The sequence below is a fragment of the Balaenoptera ricei genome, chromosome 21 (genome assembly GCF_028023285.1).
Source record: "Balaenoptera ricei isolate mBalRic1 chromosome 21, mBalRic1.hap2, whole genome shotgun sequence".
NCBI lineage: Eukaryota > Metazoa > Chordata > Mammalia > Artiodactyla > Balaenopteridae > Balaenoptera > Balaenoptera ricei.
The window spans coordinates 4,187,738-4,209,360 of record NC_082659.1 but is presented as its reverse complement, the minus strand read 5'-3'; the positions used below and the strand labels follow the sequence as shown (position 1 = coordinate 4,209,360).

The 21,623-nt window shown below is 35.3% G+C and overlaps 1 long non-coding RNA gene across 1 annotated transcript in view; it reads right to left on the bottom strand.

Moving 5' to 3' along the window:
* Positions 1–1,619: 1,619 nt before the first annotated feature.
* Positions 1,620–21,623, bottom strand: part of LOC132356622 (uncharacterized) — a 356,023-nt gene continuing 336,019 nt past the window's right edge. The window contains exons 12-13 of the long non-coding RNA XR_009499931.1: positions 9,681–9,869; positions 1,620–2,294 (exon numbers count right to left, since the gene is read on the bottom strand). This is a non-coding gene — a long non-coding RNA (uncharacterized LOC132356622). The remainder of the gene's footprint in view (positions 2,295–9,680; positions 9,870–21,623) is intronic.

Below are 21,623 nucleotides of genomic sequence, written 5' to 3'. Positions count from 1 at the left end.
ATCTTTACCCATTAATATCATCTCTTCAAAATGTCCTGAATCATTGCATTCCATAATGTATACTCCGTTTTAATCAGCATATCAAGTGTTATTATGACTTTCTAAAATTTTACTGCTCTAAATATACTATAAAAATATATCTTTACATCAATATTCAATTTTTTAAATATTATGTCTGCCAAATCTAACTGCATATTACTCAGATTATTGCAAATCTGACCATATTTTCTTACAGATTGTATACATAAAACCACACCACCATAAATGCAAATATCAATTTCGACTTACTCTCATTATCACTGGCTACTTTTATTTTGTTTTTAATAATTTTCTTAAAATTTTAGTCAACTTGGATTATTTTGCATTACTTTGCAACTGAACTTAAATATTTCATATATATATTATACATTCCTTTTTACATTTTTGGTGAATTTCCTCTTCATGTCCCTTGTTCATTTTTTTAAAGTAACAATTTAACTTTTTAAACAGGTATAACGGAACATGTGGTGGCCAAATAGGCTGAAAATATTTTTCTTTCTTTTTTTTTTTTTTTTTTAAGTTTTATTTATTTATTTATGGCTGTGTTGGGTCTTCGTTTCCATGTGAGGGCTTTATCTAGTTGTGGCAAGTGGGGGCCACTCTTCATCGCGGTGCGCGGGCCTCTCACTATCGCGGCCTCTCCCGTTGCGGAGCACAGGCTCCAGACGCGCAGGCTCAGTAGTTGTGGCTCACGGGCCTAGTCGCTCCGCGGCATGTGGGATCTTCCCAGACCAGGGCTCGAACCCGTGTCCCCTGCATTGGCAGGCAGATTCTCAACCACTGCGCCACCAGGGAAGCCCTGAAAATATTTTTCTTAATTTGACATTTGTATTTAATTTTTTGTAATTATTTTCTTATACAGATTTAATGTTAGAAAATTCTATGAGTTTTTAGTGTAGTGTTTACATTTGCCTTTGTTTTCATACCTGAATGAATATCATTCATCATCATAAACTATATTAACACTTTCAATTTTCTTCTAATTATTTCATTGTTCTTTTTTTTTCTTAGTACTTTTGAAATGTGTGTTATGTGACACTTTACCCATCATAAACAGTTTTTTCCTTGATGGTTGACATGTAATTCAATACTACTTATTCAGTAATTCTTACTTTCTTTTTTTATTATGATGCTATATTCATCACAATTTAAAATTCTTGAAATGTGTTATTTAATTTTCAGTGATCTATCTATGTAATTCTTAATAATTTGGGAGGCGATCCCTCTTTCAATTATATTATCTCAGTTTGCTTAGCTAAAAGAGTATATTGACTATATATCTGTATTTTTTAATTAATCTTTATTGGAATATAGTTGATTTACAATGTTGTGTTAGTTTCTGCTGTACAGCAAAGTGAATCAGTTGTACATATATATATATCCACTCTTTTTTAGATTCTATTCCCATATAGGTCATTACAGAGTATTGAGTAGAATTCCCTGTGCTATACAGTAAGTTGTTATTAGTTATCTAGTTTATATATAGGAGTGTGTATATGTCAGTTCTAATCTTCCAATTTATCCCTCCCCACCCCCACTTTCCCCCTTGGTAACCATAAGTTTGTTTTCTACATCTGTGACTCTATTTCTGTTTTGTAAATAGGTTCATTCATACCATTTTTTTAGATTCCACATACAAGTGATATCATATGATATTTGTCTTTGTCAGACTTCACTGACAAAGTATGACAGTCTCTAGGTCCATCTGTGTCACTGCAAATAGCATTATTTCATTCTTTTTTATGGCTGAGTAATATTCCGTTTATATGTACCACATCTTCTTTATCCATTCCTATGTCGATGGACATTTAGGTTGCTTCCATGTCCTGGCTATTGTAAATAGTGCTGCAATGAACATCGGGGTACACGTATCTTTTCAAATTATGGTTTTCTCCAGATATATGCCCAGGAGTGGGATTGCTGGATCATGGTAGTTCTATTTTTAGTTTTTTAAGGAATCTCCATATGTTCTCCATAGTGGCTGCACCAATTTACTGTCCCACCAACAGTGTAGGAGAGCTCCCTTTTCTCCATACCCTCTCCAGCATTTATTGTTTGTAGATTTTGATGATGACCATTCTGACTGGTGTGAGGTGATACCTCATTGTAGTTTTGATTTGCATTTCTCTAATAATTAGTGATGTTGAGCATCTTTTCATGTGCCTCTTGGCCATCTGTATGTCTTCTTTGGAGAGTGTCTATTTAGATCTTCCTCCCATTTTTTGATTGGGTTGTTTGTTTTTTTGATCCACCTCCTAGAGTAATGAAAATAAAAACAAAAATAAATGGGACCTAATTAAACTTAAAAGCTTTTGCACAGCAAAGGAAACCATAAGCAAAACAAAAAGACAAGCCACAGAATGGGAGAAAATATTTGCAAATGAAGCAACCGACAAGGGATTAACCTCCAAAATATATAAACAGCTCATGCAGCTCAATATCAAAAAAAAAAAAAAAAAACTCAACCATATATCTGTATTTTTTAATAGAATTCTATCCAAAAATCACAGGTAGTTTCATTAAAAATACATCATGTTAATAATTCAGTTTGGAGAGAGTTGATATTTGCATAATACTGAATTTATTCATCCCAAATTTTCATTGACTTAGTAAATATCTGTAGTCTTTTTTTGAAAAATACTGTTCTGGAATATTTCACTTGATTTTTCACATTATATTGATCTTTGCCAATGTTAATGGATTCTTTTTTTTACATATGCTTTCTAACTGCAAATTATTGATTGCTGCCTACATATATATGCAGAACTCTTACTAAGTAGTCTTAATCATTTTAAAAAATTAATAGATGATTTGTTCATGTTTCCAGGTAAACAATAATGTCATCTGAAAATAATATTTTGTTTCTTCCTCTCCGTTATGATATCATTTTATTACTTTTGGGAACAATTATGCAAAACATTACAAACTGAAATAGTGAATTATAACCGTATATATTTTCATGACTTTAATATGAATGTATTTAGTGTTACATTCTTAAGTGGTATTTTGGCTTTACGTTTCATATAAATATTCTTATAAAGTTAAGGAATTGTCTTTCTTCCCATCATAGTTAAAATTTTTAAATACTAATGGGTATTAAAATTTTTAAGTGCCATCTTCAATACTTAGAGTCATGAAGACTAAGTTTATTCTTCTTTGCCGTATTAATGGGCTTAAATAAATTGATTTCTTAATGTTGAAAGATCTTTAGACCTCTGGAAAAATCCCAACTTGTTCATGGTCTCTTTTTTAGTAACTTGATGGGTTTGATTTTTCTAATGTTCAATTTACGGTTTTTCACATATATGCACAAATAAGGTTAATTTTTAATTTGCTTTTTGAGAGCTATCTTTGAAGGATTTGAGGATATAGTTATTTCAAATGGGTCAAATTATTAGGACTATTTTATGACAATGATTCTTTTAAAATGGTTTAAATAGCTAGGGAATCAGGGGTCTTTTGACCTATTGATACATTTCATCTATAAAACCAGTATAATTATTATACATAACTGTTGAGCAACTGTTCCCCAAATATTTATAAGGGTTTCTCAGATTGGCTCTTTTGTTTCTGTCATCATTTTTCAACCATTGTCCCAGTAGTAAAGATGGATGATTATTTTGAATCCCTTCACTTTTTTATTTGCTTATCTGTCTTACTAAAGAACTTAAGACCTTAAGCCAGAAGGATAGTAGGTATAAGTTTATGACATAAGTTTAATGAGTGAATAGCCTGACATAAGGCTGTGGAACACAATGGATTACGGTTAGTCTATAGAAGTGAGCATTTGCTCAACATGATTTCTTCTCTGTATTGATGAAGAAGTGAGTCCAGTTTGGCCTGACAACCCAGTTGATCCTTAGAAAGTTTCTCTCCTGCATTGTTGTATCCCTTCCAAACATCTGCAATCATGTGTATGTGAGGTCTTCTGGCATATCAGCTCCAATGGTGTTTAATCGAATTAGCAGTCAGAGTCGTGAATAAAGACCTTTCCAACTTTTTTGTGTCTTGCATTTATCTCAGCTCCACTCCTACAGAAGGATGTGATTCTGACAGGACCTGTTTCCCTGACACTGTGCAGTCTTTTTCAGTAAGTAGAATTTCCAAGTCAGGGAGTGAAAACATCTTTTTATCTAGTATCACCTATTTTAAATTCAGAAGAAATTTATTCAAGCTTCTGAAGAGTGTATGACACACTACTTTAATTTCCAGTGCTAGTACAGCTGTTTGCTATTTTTATAGTTGTGTGGTCATTTCAGTGTCAGTTTGGATTTGTGAATTTAGATGCTTATTGCTAAGATGTATTGCAGTGAATGCTGGGAAACCTGGTATAAGACAGATGTTAACAAATTCTAGTAGATTCCAAAGAGGGTAACTTAGACAGTTAAAAAGAATGTAAACCCATACCTAATGTGGAGAAAACAACTGGAAGGATTTAGTTCTGCTCAAAAGAGCTAAAAAGAAAATATTAAATATATTTATATATCTGAAACATTTTTTTGTTTTTTTAATTAGACGTAGTGCAGTAAAATTAAGACCAAGGGAAGAAAGTGACCACGAGGCAGATTTAATTTTGATAAAAATATTTCTGATAACTATAACTGTCCAAGAGCGGGGTTGGTTTCATCTTTAATGTAGTGATTACTCCACTTCTAAAACATTTCTCACAGAAATTGGATGACCACCTGCCAGAAGTAAGATTCCTGTATGAGGAAGTATTCCCAATGTCCCTTCACTAATTTATTGTTCAGGTTTTAAATTTCAAGTTATGCAGGGTTACAGAAAAAAATTACTTCCTTTGTTATAAATATTGAGGACCCAGGATCATTCCTTTCCTTTCATCTTACTGTTTTATTTGTACAGAGATAAAACTGTACAATTTACTTTAGTCTTTCTGTAGATTTATATAATTTTATGTTTATGTCTCATCATTTAATAGATTTTTTCCCTTTTATTTTGCAACCAAAGGGCTCAAAATTGGTTTCTGGTAAATGAGAAACTGAAATATATGGTGAATAAGATACGCCTCCTCTTCTGGGTTGGAAAAGCAGATCCATGTAAAATTCAAAGCCAAATGGTAACCTTTTTTCTTCTCTCAAACTTTAGATTTTTGAATCTTTAATTAGGTGTGTTGTGGTTCACATTGATTCATCTACCGTATATTAATTGAGCATCTACCATGTGGCAGGCATTGTGTTCGATGCTGGGGATACAACAGTGAGCAAAGCTCTTCTCTAATGAGCTTCTAGTTTAATTGGGGAGGTGAGGACCAAAAATAAACATACAAACAAGCCAATATAATGTCCACATGATGGTGATAAATGTTTAAAAGTACTATAAATCAGACAAGGAGAACGATGGGGCGTGCTCTTTTAGGATGTGCTCTCTGAAAGGGTGCAATTCAAGCCTCTAATGCCTGAGGCAAGAAAGTGAGTTAATGAGGCTATCTATGGTGAGAGATTTTCAGGCAGAAGTGACAAGTTCAAGGTCCTGAAACCATAGCATCTTAGGGAATCAAAGAGACAGAAGACAATAAACAAAGAGGTGAGTGGAAGGAGGTGAGGTCAGAGAGGTATTAGGGGTCAGGTCCTTTAGGCACCATAACCTCTAGTGAGGACTTTACACTTCATTGAGTAAGAGGAAGTCTTTGGGGATGTTAGCAGTAGAGAAGCAGTATTCAACCTTACTAGATTAGATTTAGCTTCACTCTACATAGTTTAGAACAGACTTCATGAAGGAAAATGCTGACTCAGAAAAACATCTTAGGATGAGAGTATAATAATAATTCGGTCAGAGAAGATGGTGATTTGGACTAGTATGCTAGTAGTGGAGATCTGAGGCATGGCCAGTGCTGGATGTACTTGAAGGTACCCATGCCAGAATTTTCTGGTTTAATGAACATCAGGATTGAAATTATTCCTGGTATTTTTTTCCAAAGCTATTGAAAGAATATAGATAAAATTTACTGAGTTGGGGGAACTGGAGTAGGAGCATATTTAGAGAGGTGATTATGAGGGTTCCATTCTGGATATATGAAATGTGCATAAAGCATCATGATGAAGACCAGGGCTGTCTGGCCAGAATATCTAGGTTAAAATTCAAGCTCTGCCATTTGCCGGGTGATGCTTTGGGAAAGTTTCTTACTCTTTCTTGCTTTAGTTTCCTCATATTTAGAAAGGTAAAAATCACAGCACCTACCCAACAGCGTTATTGGGAATCTATGTGCGTAAAAACACAGAAAATACTTTGTAGAGGGCCTGGTACGTAATGAAGATTCTGTAAGAGTTGTTATTATACACAAGGGGAAATTTTGAATAGACAGCTGGATATATAAATCTGAATTCAGGAAATGTTTCAGCCAGAAATACTATTTAGAGAATGCTATGGTCTGAATGTGTGTGCCCTCCTTCAAATTCATATGTTGAAACCCCCAAAGGTGATGGTGGGCCAATAAGGAAGTACTTGGGTCATGAGGGTAGAGCTCTCACGAATGGGATTAATTCTCTTATAAAAGAGACTCCACAGAGCTCTTCCATCCCTTGCCCCATGTGAGGACACAGCAAAAAGGCACCAACTGTGAACCCTGAAGAGGGCCCTCACCCAACCATACACCCCGATCTCAGTCTTCCAGCCCCCACAACTGTGAGAAGTAAATGTTGGTTGTTTATAAGCTACCTGGTGTGCCGTGGTTTGTGATAGTAGCCTGAATGGACTAAGACAGAATCCATCAACCACCTACAAATTATATTTAAAGTCACAGAGTGGGATGAACATACCCGTCGGCTAAGTGTGGGGTGAGGGAAAACAGAACTTAAGGAAAGTCAGGAAGATTAAGAGAACCCACAAAGGAAACGGGTATGAAGCTTCCAGTGGAAAGGAAGGAGAACCAAGGGGAAAAGGGAGGGTGAGTCAAATCCTGGAATATGGATGAGAAATGTGTTTCAAGAGGCAGGAAGTGATCAGTTGTATCAACTAATGCTAAGAGTTGAGTAACGTGAAGAGAGAGATGACCATTGATTTGGGAAAATTATATGTCAGTGGTAGCGTTTAAGAATGACTCCAAGAAATGGTGAGGATAAAACTGATGGGAGTAACTTTAAGGGAGAATTGGAGGAGAGAAAGTAGAGCTGGTGAGTTCAGAGACTCTTGAGAAGACTTAACTCTGACGAGGAAAAGCAGAATAGGGCAGTGTCTGGCCAGCATGCAAATCTGAGACAGAAGGCTTCAGTTCTTATTTTAAAGATGGCAGATACCACACACCTCCCCCCATAGGTATACACTGTATTTACGTATGGTATGGGAATTAGTCACAGGGCAGTGGAAAGCTTACGTTGCAGGAGGCATAGAGAACAACAGAGACAGGACTTTGCAGAGAGGAAAGGAGATGGTGTCAGCTCTGTGTCACGTATGTGACAGAAGAACAAAGCAAAGCATCAACATCCAGTCGCATGTAGGTTAGTATCTGTGTGTCCTGGGAGGATACAGATGTCTCTGTTCTTATCGTTTCTTTTTTCTTAGTGAAAGGGTCAAGGTCATCACCTGAGAATGAGAAGGGGTGACAATGTTTAGGCAGTTGGAGGAGAAAAGAGAAGGTAGGACACGGTCATCTACAAAAGTGGAAGACAGTTTACTAAGAAAACGCATCGCTCTACAAAGCATTTGTAATGCTCACTTCCAGGCTGTCTTTGCATGTGCTAAGCTGTGTTTCCCCCCACACAGTGACCATCACTGTATAAGCAGATAGCTGGGATTTTTAAACACCGATAAGGTTTTCTTCAGGGAGAACAGTGATAAAAGGGGTGAATTGGGCAGAAGTCATGGGAAGTCAGAATCTTCTGTCACATTCAATGGTTTCTAACTCACTTTGTTGAAAGGGCGTTACAGTATTTCAAGTAACTATTTATCTATTATTGTTAACTCTGCTTGGAGCCAAGCACTAGAAATTGATGAAAGAATGCATGTTGGTATAATATTACCAGGAAAAATTAGATTTTTTTGTTATGCATTATAACTGAAAGTATGTTGCATAACATATTCTCTAGAAAATATGCATCAAATAAAATGAAGAAACACATTATCTAATTTTGATTTTAAAATTTGTTCAAAGAACAGTAGATATTTGAAAACTGATGTATGGGAGTAGGTTTTATATATATGATAAAAACTACATCTGTTGTTTGAGGGTATGAATCAGTGTAGAACACAAATGCATTTTTTTCTAGCAAACAAAAACTTGACCTAAGGAATTTATTTAACTTTGAATTCCTCATATTGTCAATGAAGACATCGGGACCAGATGATCATTAAATGCCAGACAGGTCAAATTTCTGCCAGCATCTAGTTTTAGAAAGGCCCATCTTTAGGGTGGGAGGATAAAAATCTTTAAGTGCTAACAATTCAGAAAAAAAAATTGTCCTGTACACATAATTCAATTTTTTTTTTTTCCTAAAAATGTTGAAAGCCTGGGAGAGAGCAGAAAAGGGAAGTGACTAACTTGGCAGTCAGTGCAAATTGTTCTCTTATACTTGAAGGCAGGCTACAGAAAGAACACTAATCCTTAACAGAATTCTCTATTGCCCATTCCCCTGAAGTTAGGCGTGGGTGGGATGGCCCTGGAACAGAGATACAACGTTGTTCCTTCTCCCTAATATTTCTTTGTGAATTAAACTCACTCCGATGGTCATTCGCTGCAGTTATTCAACACACGGGGATATCGTTATTCAGAAATAAAACATTTTAAAATTTAGGAATGCACCAGTTGAATTCAAACTATTTTAGTGACTTCAGATTTCATAGCCATAAATGTTTGATAGGTTTCGGTCTTAAAGACAAAATTCCATATTCTATCTATCTACCAACTGCCATGAACAATAAATACTAAAAAGCTAGTAGGCTTTAAAAAAAAAAAAAAAGTGACTACTTCCAAATCTATTATCATTACCTTGCCGTTTTTTAGCCAAAATTTTTGTTTCTGAAAAGTTTATCTTTCTTTTGATAGTATTTTAAATTTTATTTATAAAATATAATGCATGTCTTGCAAAGCAAACTATATTATCCAGGCTGCAAGGAACTTTGGAAACTTTAGTAAGAAGCAAAGCAAGCTGTCAGACATTTCAGTAATTGAATTTCTTTGAGAACTGCCTTGGTTTGTCGGCTTTGACTTCACTGTCAGAAGAAAATAAAATAACTAGGGAATTCCTCTGAGATAACACCAGGGATATCTTGATAATGCTAAGGCAAGAAAACTAAGTGTTTTCTCAGAAGCTCTGCATTCGGATAACCTCAGCTAGTATGTGCGAGATCATTTTAGCCTTGAGTCTTTATTATCTGATGCTGAGGTCTGAGATTAACTAATGACCTGTCAAATGGCAGTACATAAGCCTTTCTTCTGGTATTAGGATGCACGCCATCATTACTTAAAGTGCCCAATATACTCTTTGTCAATTACTTTATAAGTGCAATTCATATTTTACTGCTTCCGCACACGGATTGCTTGTAAAATGTTTAGTGGTTAATTAGCCTGGAAGGAAGTCCAATTTATGAAAACCCAGATAGAAGAAAAAGATGTCATAAAATTACTGGCTTATTCTCCTGTTTTTATCTGATAGAGCAATGTTAATCAGATCCCTTTGGAAATTTACCTTTGACTACTGTGCAGCCGTCTATATAATCAGCTCCAGAAATTTTCCCCTGTGGTTTTCCCCTTTGGCGTGGGCTTTCCTCCAAAGGACTTGAACATATTAAGAAGAGATTGACAGCTCTCCTAACAACCGTAGATGGTGCTAACACTAAAAGGAAATATAGGTCTTGAGATCTTTCTGTCCTGAGATCTGAAATATCAAACATGAACATTTAACCATGAATGAAACCAGCACTCGTTATTATGTATGAGTAGATTGACCTCGAGTTTCCATTAATCAGTTAGAGGAAAATTTACAGAAAACCCATAAAACTACATGTATAGAAATATTATAAAACTATTTTTATAGTCATGAAGATGTCAAATTAAAGAATTTCAATACAAAATACCACATTGGCATATAAATTATTCATTTACTGTTCAACGTTACTACATGGTCTGATAAAAGTACTAGAAAATCCTTAAATTAACAAAAATGGTTGCATATGTTTTTCACTTTATTCTGAAAGGGAGGAATATATTTTTGTTCTGTACACATTGGCAAAATCAATTATACAGTGTTTGTTAGCTTAAATATAAGAAATTCTTAAGGTCGGTAGCAGACATAGATGGTCATTAACACCTTCTTCTGATATGATTGATTATATGAAAACCAGAGAACTAAATTCAACTTAGGCAAATGGTTTCAAGTTGTGTTTTTTTTTTACCCCAGTTCAATTGGCTGTTCATACTAGGTAACCTGGAGTTGAGAAAGGGCCCTGTCCTGCTATGGCAGGTACCATAGTGCTTTCCTCATTATAATCTTAGATACCTCAGTCCACGAAGGATCTGCTGTATTTTGTTTATAACTCAAAAATATGAGGATGTACTCTAGGGGGTTTGGGTGAATTCAGTACATGCTTCTTCTTAGGTTCACGAGAAGGCATAATTTTCACACTGTCTTGGGGGAAAAATTAACATAGAAACTTCCTTTTATTAAGACAGTAGAATTCTATATTAAGTTAAATTAATCTTGTTCCACTACCCACAATAAAAAATATGTATATGCATCTGAAATAAGAAGAAGGGGTTTGTAAATTCATTGTTCTTTATCCTCTGGATGAATTTTTATGTCTTCAACTGGGCAGTTACTATGTAGCATTAAGACCACTTTTTCTGTTACCTGGCCATCAAATATCTCAAAAGTCATAGAGTGAAAACATGTTGGAGAATGCATTAGTACTATTTAGCTCATCTTTATGAAATAAGTTTCACGTTTTTATCAATTCCAACTAGTATATTGCTATTATTACCATCAAACATTGCATTTGATGGCTTTATATGACAACAGGATAAAATTCTGGCAAGATTTATACCCTTAATTTAAAGAGAAGACATTTCTGATTAAAGTGCTATTTCATATCAGAAGAAATAATAGATGTCTATTAAGGCATTTGTGTGCTTTATAGGTCTACTGTAAATTTTAAAAAATTAATTAATTTTTGGCTGTGTTGGGTCTTCATTGTTGCATGCAGGCTTCACATTGTGGTGGCATCTCTTGTTGTGGAGCACAGGCTCTAGGTGTGCGGGCTTCAGTAGTTGTGGCCCGTGCGCTCAGTAGTTGTGGCTGGCAGGCTCTAGAGCACAGGCTCAGTAGTTGTGGCACATGGTCTTAGTTGCTCTGTGGCATGTGGGATCCTCCCGGACCAGGGCTTGAACCTGTGTCCCCTGCATTGGCAGGCGGACTCCTAACCACTGTGTCACCAGGGAAGTCCGAGGTCTACTGTAAATTTTTAAAAGTAATATCAATAAAAAACATCACACATTATTAATTTGAGTTTTAAAATGGAATTTTAAGTGCCCTTTGTTTCACATAGTGATGCAAGTTGAAAAAAGCCAAGAACATTATTTGGATAAATGTCAACACTCTACATGTGTATATAATAGCAGTGATAGAATAATGCTATTATTTTCTGATTATAATGACCATAAATCCCTTGTGTTAAATATTTTTAATAGATTAGAAAATAAAATCCACCCACAGTGTTATTCAGAGAGATATTCAATTGTGCACATGTATAATATTACATCCTACATAATACAAGTAAATCCTACTTTCCACGTAGTTCTGCATCCTCACTTTTTTTCAGTTCAAATTTTAAGAGAAAAATACGTTGAAGATTATTATGTGACTCTTTGATGTTGGTCCAGGTACAATTCTTTGGAGGATTAAAATAGAGCAGTAAGGACTGTTTGGATATGCCTCCAAGAGTCAGGAAAGTTATATGGCTAAATGCTGAAGCTGTTTCTTGGACTATTCAAGATGTGACCCAGCAGAGAGCTCAGCTGAGTCTTCTTAAGTTGGTTAGGAATGCACTACCTTCCAGTAGGGACTTTACTGCTACACTAAAAGGCTTGAACCTTTGGGTTGTTTTGGACTCTGGCTCTCTACCTGGTGTTTCTTCAGGGTCTTCAAAGAGAGACCTCATGCAGTGCCCCCCCCCCAGGCTGAGGATGCAGCTTCAGAAAATACCTGAGTTGGTTATGGTACCTGTAACTCTGAGGGCACGGTTTGCTCCTCTGTGTAGAGTTTAGCCCTTGGGTGTATGTTGTTTGCCTTTGAAATCTTCCCACTTTATTCATTTTCCATTTGTCTATTTAGCTAATATACTTTATTATTTGATCTCATTTATAAATATTGAAAAATAAGTACTTAATTCTCAGAATGACTGGAGATCAGCGGAATCACTTGGCCCTTTAAGAAGCACCTACCTCTCTTTCTGTCACCCTAGGGGAATTTTTCAACTTTAAATCAGCCTCAGTGATATATTAGGAATCTGTTACTCAGTATAGTTCCCTGTGACTGAAAAATCTCCCCTGAAAGTCAGCAAGGAGAAGATAAGGAAGAAAAGGAAATTCTAAGCATTTGATATGCATGATCACACCTGATTGTTATGACAATATTATGTGTGTATAAATGTGATTATTCTCATTTAACAGATGGTAAAAATGAGGCTTAGAAATTGCCCAGAGTTATAGTGTTAGCAAACAATAATACCAGTATTAAAATCCAACTCTTATCTGACATCAACTGTCCAGCTTTTAGCCACTGGAAAACTGTTATCTCCTTACCCACGAACAGTCCAGTCTCATTATGAAAACACACGACATCTACTTTTGTCATGATCAGGCCATAAAAACACAAAATAAAGAAATGGGAAGGAAGTCCCATTCAGGGAGGAAAACTTCATTGTAAATGATGGCGTCCAACTCTTGTAGGTGACATAGTTCTCATCTGCCAATTCCTCCTTGGAAAGTAAACAACAAAGTACCCAAAATCAGGATCCTGGATTCCTTTGCGGCCAGTATGCTGCAATTGACTTGTTTTCAAACTGAGTGGTCCAGTGGATTACTAAAAAGAGATTAGGTTTACAATCAATGCAAAATGGGTTTTAACCTGCACAGGCTCTTACTGGCCTGTGGCAGATTAATTTCTTTGATGGATTTAGACATTTATAAGATAAAATAATATTTATCTTTCACATGTATAAAGAAAAGCACAGAGTAGGTGTTCAATAATTGATAGTTATTGACAGGTTATTATAGTTATTGTTATTATTTACTTTCTAATTAAGAAGTCTCTGGGAGGAGGATTTCCTCACTCCACTTTTTATAGAACTTAAGTGGAAATTGACAAGAGGTTGAATAATTTTTAAGAGATTTTTAATAAATATATATACATATCTAGGAATACATGTAGGAACATATATATATATATATATGACATTCTATATAGTTGAACAGAAGCCCATAGACTACAGATGTTCAGATTCTCCCTATTATGTTTTGCTCCAGCTGTCCTCAAAGAAATTTTTAGATCATAAAACATTAAATCAGGAATTTTCCCTGTACTATTCACCTCGAGACATGAACAGAAAACTATGATGGTCAAATTACAGCCACTCCATGGAAACTGGCAAACATATGGAAATGAGGGCCTCAATATTTTCCTGCTTGGTTTAATGCTATTTTTAATCAAGGTTTTTCAGGGCCAGAAGCTTGTGTAATTTTATGAGCTGTTTTTAAGTAGAAAAAGCACAAAACTGCAAATAGAAAACTAGGGCTTTGGATGGAGCCTTGGCACTAGAGCTGATATAGCATCAGCTTTATTTAGAATCTTCCTCAAGATCCAGAGTCTATCATATTGAAAATTCTTCCCCATTTGTAGAATCTGTTTAGTCCCCTTTACATTACCGATAAATATTACCTACAATGGCTTTTGTTCCCAAACCTTATCTCTGTTACCATGCCGAAGTCCAACCCCACTTTCCCCATCATATTGCCCTCCTTCAGTCTTGAGTTTCTCCTTCCTCACCTGATCACCTATTGAAAGTTTCTAATCTTTCGTACCAAAGCAGTCATCAAACTAGCTATGTTTCATTTATCTCAACTTGAGTGTGGTACTCTAACCACACAGCAGTGACTGCGTGTGAGATGTTCAGAAAATGTGTGTGTGTGTCTCTCTCTCACACACACCTTAGACATTTGCCTGATGGCTGGGGAAGATAATCAAAAGGTTTTCCATGAGTGTTGATCCACAGTTATGCCATCAAAAGGTCTCTAATGGCAAGTTGGAAGCATAGCTTGAAAAGAAGTGAGGTGAAAAGCCAGGATGGTTGGTCTACAGTAACTATAACTGAAGGTCCAAGGAGGACTGTATGAGTGGGGGGAAAAAGGAAGAAGTATCATAAATATATTCTTAAGAGATAAAATTGGTGGAGCTTGGATATTGATTAGAATTAGAGAATGCAGGGGGAGGGGATTTAGAAAATTAAGTTATATTTATCATGTTTCTATCTTAAGGATCTAATTGGATAATGGCTCCAGCAAATGATATATAGAATTTGGAGGAAAAATGTGCAGTTTTATAGGTAGAAGAAAACCTTTGTGGGAGCCTCGCTGAAGTTTGTGTATGATTGAGATATTTGTCTACAATATGTGATCTCAGTTGGGCACACTTTAAAATGACCTTAAATTGATTCAGAAAATTCTGGTTCTTTTCTCTGTAGCACTTACACTGTGCAGAATACGGATTAGACTTCTCAATCTCTATTGTAAAATATTTGCACTGCTATTTCAGGAATCCAGAATTCTCCTGTTCTTGGCTCATAACAAGGAGTTTAAAGTTGAAGTTGTTTTTCTTCATGCAAAGGATAAGACTCACACTCAAGAAAGATAACCCAAGTTATCTTTCTACTATCCATCACACCTCAAATTAGTATAAACTTTATCATTTTTATTAGGTTGGTTGTCAAAATGCTTACCTGACTGGCTCAAACTTCTGCAGAAATGCCTTCATTGCACTATTTTTAATGTTAAGCCCTTGGCTTTATTAAGGATAGATTCAATAAGTGGACAGACGAAGAATGCTTCTAAGCTTTGCTGATAAGCTGCTGTTGAAGACCTTGTCTGTTCTGTTCTTTGTCATCCATATGAGTACCCAGGGAACACATTACTCCTAGAATTTAGGGCTGGAAAACTTTGATTCTCTTACAAAGCAGGTTTGATATTTTGATCAGAGGATGGGAAGTATGTAACTCAATTTGTTTTTGCCTGAATTCTCAGAGTTAGAATTTGTGAGCAAAGGTAATAGCCACGTTTAATGTTACACTTAGCCAAAAGCCCCAAACCCATACACACTTATTTTATATAGTTCTCATTATTCCAACTTTAAAAATCATTCTAAGGTATAAGTTTTCTTTATAACAAAAAGTTTGAAATTTTTTGAAAGTATATGTGTTCTAAATAATAGATGAGTAAATCATCAAAAATTCAATAATCGTATATTTGCTTAGAAGTGAACATACTTATATTTTTAGTTCACTCGTTTCTACTTCATCCTTCAAGAAAGAAATGGCTCAATTTGTAAATATATTGAAATCATTCCCACTCAGAATCTTGATATTGGGAAAATTTTGATTTTAATTGTTTCTTGATTACAACAGATATCTTTCCATTAGGATCATGCTTTGCTTTCATCAGTTTTTCTATAATAAAAGGAGATACAATATCTTTTTTAAAAGTTCTAAATGATATCATAGATTTTTTTTTCATTTATTTCTGCTCTGATCTTTATGATTTCTTTCCTTCTGCTAACTTTGGGTTTTGTTTATTCTTCTTTCTCTAGTTCCTTTAGGTGTAACGTTAGATTGTTTGAGATTTTTCTTGTTTCTTGAGGTAGGCTTGTACAGCTATAAACTTCCCTCTTAGAACTGCTTTTGCTGCATCCCATAGGTTTTGGATTGTTGTGTTTTCATTATCATTTGTCTCTAGGTATTTTTTGATTTCCTCTTTGATTTTTTCAGTGATCACTTGATTATTTAGTAACATATTGTTTAGCCTCCGTGTGTTTGTGTTTTTTACGTTTTTTTCCCTGTAATTGATTTCTAATCTCATAGCGTTGTGGTCAGAAAAGATGCATGATATGATTTCAATTTTCCTAAATTTACTGAGGTTTGATTTGTAACCCAAGATGTAATCTATCCTGGAGAATGTTCCATGCGCACTTGAGAAGAAAGTGTAATCTGCTGTTTTTGGATGGAATGTCCTATAAATATCAATTAAATCTATCTGGTCTACTGTGTCATTTAAAGCTTCTGTTTCCTTATTTATTTTCATTTTGGATGATCTGTCCATTGGTATTCGTGAGGTGTTAAAGTCCCCCACTATTATTGTGTCACTGTCGATTTCCTCTTTTATAGCTGTTAGCAGTTGCCTTATGTATTGAGGTGCTCCTATGTTGGGTGCATATATATTTATAATTGTTATATCTTCTTCTTGGATTGATCCCTTGATCATTACGTAGTATCCTTCCTTGTCTCTTGTAACATTCTTTCTTTTAAAGTCTATTTTATCTGATATGAGAATTGCTACTCCAGCTTTCTTTTGATTTCCATTTGCATGGAATATCTTTTTCCATCCCCTCACTTTCAGTCTGTATGTGTCCCTAGGTCTGAAGTGGGTCTCTTGTAGACAGCATATATATGAGTCTTATTTTTGTATCCATTCAGCAAGCCTGTGTCTTTTGGTTGGAGCATTTAATCCATTCACGTTTAAGGTAATTATCGATATGTATGTTCCTATTACCATTTTCTTAGTCGTTTCGGGTTTGTTTTTGTAGGTCCTTTTCTTCTCTTGTGTTTTCCACTTAGAAGTTCCTGTAGCATTTGTTGTAGAGCTGGTTTGGTGGTGCTGAATTTTCTTAGCTTTTGCTTGTCTGTAAAGCTTTTGATTTCTTCATTGAATCTGAATGGGATCCTTGCCGGATAGAGTAATCTTGGTTGTAGGTTCTTCCCTTTCATCACTTTAAATATATCATGCCACTCCCTTCTGGCTTGTAGAGTTTCTGCTGAGAAATCAGCTGTTAACCTTATGGGAGTTCCCTTGTATGTTATTTGTTGCTTTTCCCTTACTGCTTTCAATAATTTTTCTTTTTTAATTTTTGCCAGTTTGATTACTATGTGTCTCAGCGTGTTTCTCCTTGGGTTTATACTGTATGGGACTCTCTGTGCTTCCTGGACTTGGGTGGATATTTCCTTTCCCATGTTAGAGAAGTTTTCGACTATAATCTCTTCAAATATTTTCTCTGGTCCTTTCTCTCTCTCTTCTCTTTCTGGGACCCCTATAATGCAAATGTTGTTGCATTTAATGTTGTCCCAGAGGTCTCTTAGGCTGCCTTCATTTATTTTCATTCTTTTTTCTTTATTCTGTTCTGCAGCAGTGAATTCCACCATTCTGTCTTCCAGGTCACTTATCTGTTCTTCTGTCTCAGTTATTCTGCTATTGATTCCTTCTAGTGTATTTTTCATTTCAATTATTGTATTGTTCATCTCTGATTGTTTGTTCTTTAATTCTTCTAGGTCTTTGTTAAACATTTCTTGCATCTTCCCGACCTTTGCCTCCATTCTTTTTCCAACGTCCTGGATCATCTTCACTATCATTATCCTGAATTCTTTTTCTGGAAGGTTGCCTATCTCCACTTTATTTAGTTGTTTTGGGGGGTTTCATCTTGTTCCTTCATCTGGTACATAGCCCTCTGCCTTTTCATCCTTTCTATCTTTCTATGAATGTGGTTTTTGTTCCACAGGCTGCAGGATTGTAGTTCTTCTTGCTTCTGCTCTCTGCCCTCTGGTGGATGAGACTATCTAAGAGGCTTGTGCAAGTTTTTCAATATCATAGATTTTTATATTGCCTAAATATACCTACATACAAGACTACCATACATATTTTTTGTTTCCATTACATTTCTTTTTAGACTACACCCATGTTTGTGCTTTCACCTTTGCCATGCAGTTCTAATTTTTTCATTTGCCTATGATACTTGGAGTAATTGGGTGTTTGTAGTTCAGATTTGTGGTAACATCTCAATATGCCTAACTCTTCTAGAGGCTTTGGAGAGGCTTACTTTTGGGCTGTAGATTATAGAAAAATGCTAAGCAAGAATATTTGGGAGTCAGAGCTTGTTCTATGCACTATGGCACTAAAATCAAAGAGGAAGCAATTACATAGAAGAATGTTCCATTTATGAAGAGAGAATGCAAATGTCTGTAAGTTTTAGCAAGGAAGAAAAGAGATCTTAGGATGGTGTATTAGTCTGCTAGAGTTGCCATACAAAATATCACAGAGAGGGTGCCTTAAACACATAAATTTATTTCCTCACTGTTCTAGAGGCTGGAAGTGCAAGATCAAGGTATTATCAGGGTTGGCTTCTAGTGAGGCTTCTCTTTCTGGATTGTAGATGGCAGAGTTCTTGTGGTATCCTCATATGGCCTTTTCACTGGGCATGCGCAAAGAATGAGGCAGAGAACAAGAGAGAGAACAAGAAAGAGATCAATTTCTGGTGTCTCTTTCTTTTATAATAACACCACTCCTATCGGATTAGGGCCCTACCGTTTTATTACCTCCCTAAAAGCCCTTGACTCCAAATACAGTCACATTGCGGGTAAGTGTCTCAACATGTGAATTTTGGAGGGACATAATTCAGTCCATAACAAATAGTAAGATGAGGGAAAATAGAATAAATGCAATCCAATTTTGATGTCTTGAGTTTTGTGTCCACTCTACGTTGTCCAGCTCTGAGACCCTCACTTCGTGGCACAGAAGGCTGCAGGGAGTAGAGCATAATTTTAGTAAGGGAGCTCAGTAAGCACTGTTTTCTTTTCCCAAGTTTTGAGTCAGAAATTTTAAATACCTCATATCTATTTGCCTTTCCATTTTGATTCCAAACAACTAGGCAGTGTTGATTATGGATACAACCATTTCAATCAGATTTATACCAGAATTTATGTACTACATTTTCACTGAAAACACATATTCCCCCAATGAAATTAAGCCAATTTCACTTTTGTTTTATGTTTTTTTAATAGCAGCATTTATATGTTTCTAGTTTATTCCATATTGATGTCATTAAAATAATTTTCATCAGGATAATTGCTCTTCTGGAAATTTCAAATATTTGATTTGCTGATTGTTTCTTCAGGGTATATCAATGTTTACAAACTATTACTCTTGCCATTGAAAGTTTCCTTGGTGCCATTATTTCAACCATGTAGAGTTTCTGTGGGTTAAAATTTCACAATCCAAGTTACATCTGGGTTAAATACTTTCATTAATTTTTAGCCAATAAAAATTTTAATGTGTGTATTTTCAGCCCCTTCTTTTTGGGCATTAACTTTATCAGTTGGGCCAGATCTAGTTTTTTCCAGGTCTCAAATTTGCAGATTTCAGTGTTACCAAAAGATACATTTCACTTAGTTGTTTTGTTTATGGAATTTATTATTTACCCTGGGTTTTCTAGCAGAGCAAAAAAGGGTAAAAAGCTGGTTTTTAACCTTAACACAACTAAGACCATTGTTTCAAATTTCAAATTTTCAAAGTACCAAAGTAAATGACAACTGTACAAAATTTTAATAATTTAAACACATAGAAATATGTGGCTATTTTACTGTTTATGGGCAAGCGAATTTGACAAGCTTTTGGAAGGCAATTTTCTGTGCCTATTTAAAATAAAAACGAACAACCACTATGATTTAGCAATTTGATTTCTAGGAATCTCTATAGAAATGATAGTTAGGTAAAAATGTACATGCAATATTATCTTTAATAGCACAAATGCAGAACAAGCTTAAATATCCATCATGTGAAGAAAAATTTGCTTAGTTCATACACTGAAATTGCATCCATCCATTAAAAGAATCAGAGATACAGATGAGCAACTCCTTATGGGGAGTTGCTGTTTAATGGGTGTAAAATTTCAGTTCTGCAAGAAGAAAAAAGTCTAGAAATCTATACAACACTGTGCCTATACTGTATTGTACACCTAAGTTTTGTTGAGAGGGCAGATCTCACATTAAGTGCTCTACAACAATTAAAACAATGTAAGCGAGATATAGATGAAACATCTTAGAAAGTTAATCTTGATATACCAGCTTTGCTTTGGTAGAGGTATGATGGTTATTCTTGTTTTTCCAATGAAAATTAAAGATATATTTTCAAAATTTGGGAATGAGAGTCATGAGGAGTCATTAATGGCGTTCATCAAATATTTTGGTGCAAACGGTAACAGTGCATTTCCCTACAGTCACTGAATTAACTGTGAATTTGCTCCTTATTTTGGTGAATGACATGAGTGGAAGTGACATATTAAATTTGTGTGGAACCTTAACATTCAGTGCATGGTTCCCCATAATGCCTTCTTTCTGCCTCTGCAATTGTACAAACACAAATATAGAGTCAACTTCTGCATGAATAAAGATAAACCTGTGATTTTAAGCCCCTGAGATTTGGGGATTATTTTTTACTTACAGCATGATCTAGTTTATTCTGATACTGATCTTAAAAGTTTTAAACGTACTCCTACCCCAGTGGGCTTGTAACAGATTTGGAGCTATTTTGCAAGTCTTCTGTCTCTTCTTGCTTTAACTCCATCCAGTGAATATCTTACCGGCATACAATCTTGTCAGTTGGCTTTACTAGACCAATGAAATGAACATTTTATTATTACTTTCATGGTTCATTCATTCTAGATTTGATATAAGCTCTTCTATCAGTCCTTATTTATTAAATTGGCAGGAGTATGGTAACAAATATTCATCGTGTCTCTGATAATTTTACCCATCAAAGTCATCAGCTTGACCCTTGTCTGAAGTATTTGTGACTTTGATATTCCAAAGTACTACAATAATTGGCTTAAACAGATGAACACAACAGAAAACATTATTGTTACTCTCTCTCTTCTGAGATGCAGGACAGACTTGATAAGTTGGCTGTCTTGTTCCCCGCTTAGCATATGTCATAGTTTTATCAATAGGTAAAGTGATATAAATATGGACACTAAAGTAAAATGTGTAGCTACAGTAGTCTCTCCCAAATGATTCTATGTGGAAGTTTGGGTTTTTTTCTTTTGTTTGTTTTTAAGAAGGGAAATATAACCATGTACACCTAGTACTGTCCTGAGAGGTCCCTAGAGCCTCTAGGGCAAAAGTCAGTAGAACCTTTGTTTTTGTCTTTCAGTAGAATCTTTGTCTTTCCAGATCCCAAACTTTTCTGTGATGACTGGCAAGCGCCTAGGTAATGGTTCTCAGTCAGGGGGTTCCACCACTAGCTGGAAGCTAGGAAATTCAAAGGGGCCAGAAACATACATTTATTGCTTTGATTTTCAGGCTTACATATATTTTGCCTACTTATATAAAACCTAAGTGCCAGCCTTGACTCTAAGTACTTTGCATCTATTGATTTAATTCTCAACAACTCTCTGAAACAGATGCCATTATCTTCTCCATAAGTAAACTGAGGCATTGAAAGATTATTTATGTAAGGTCATCTAATTGGTAAATGGATTCAAACCCAGGCAGTCTGAATATATAGGAATGTTCTCAACCAGCATGCTACATTGCCATTAAAAAAA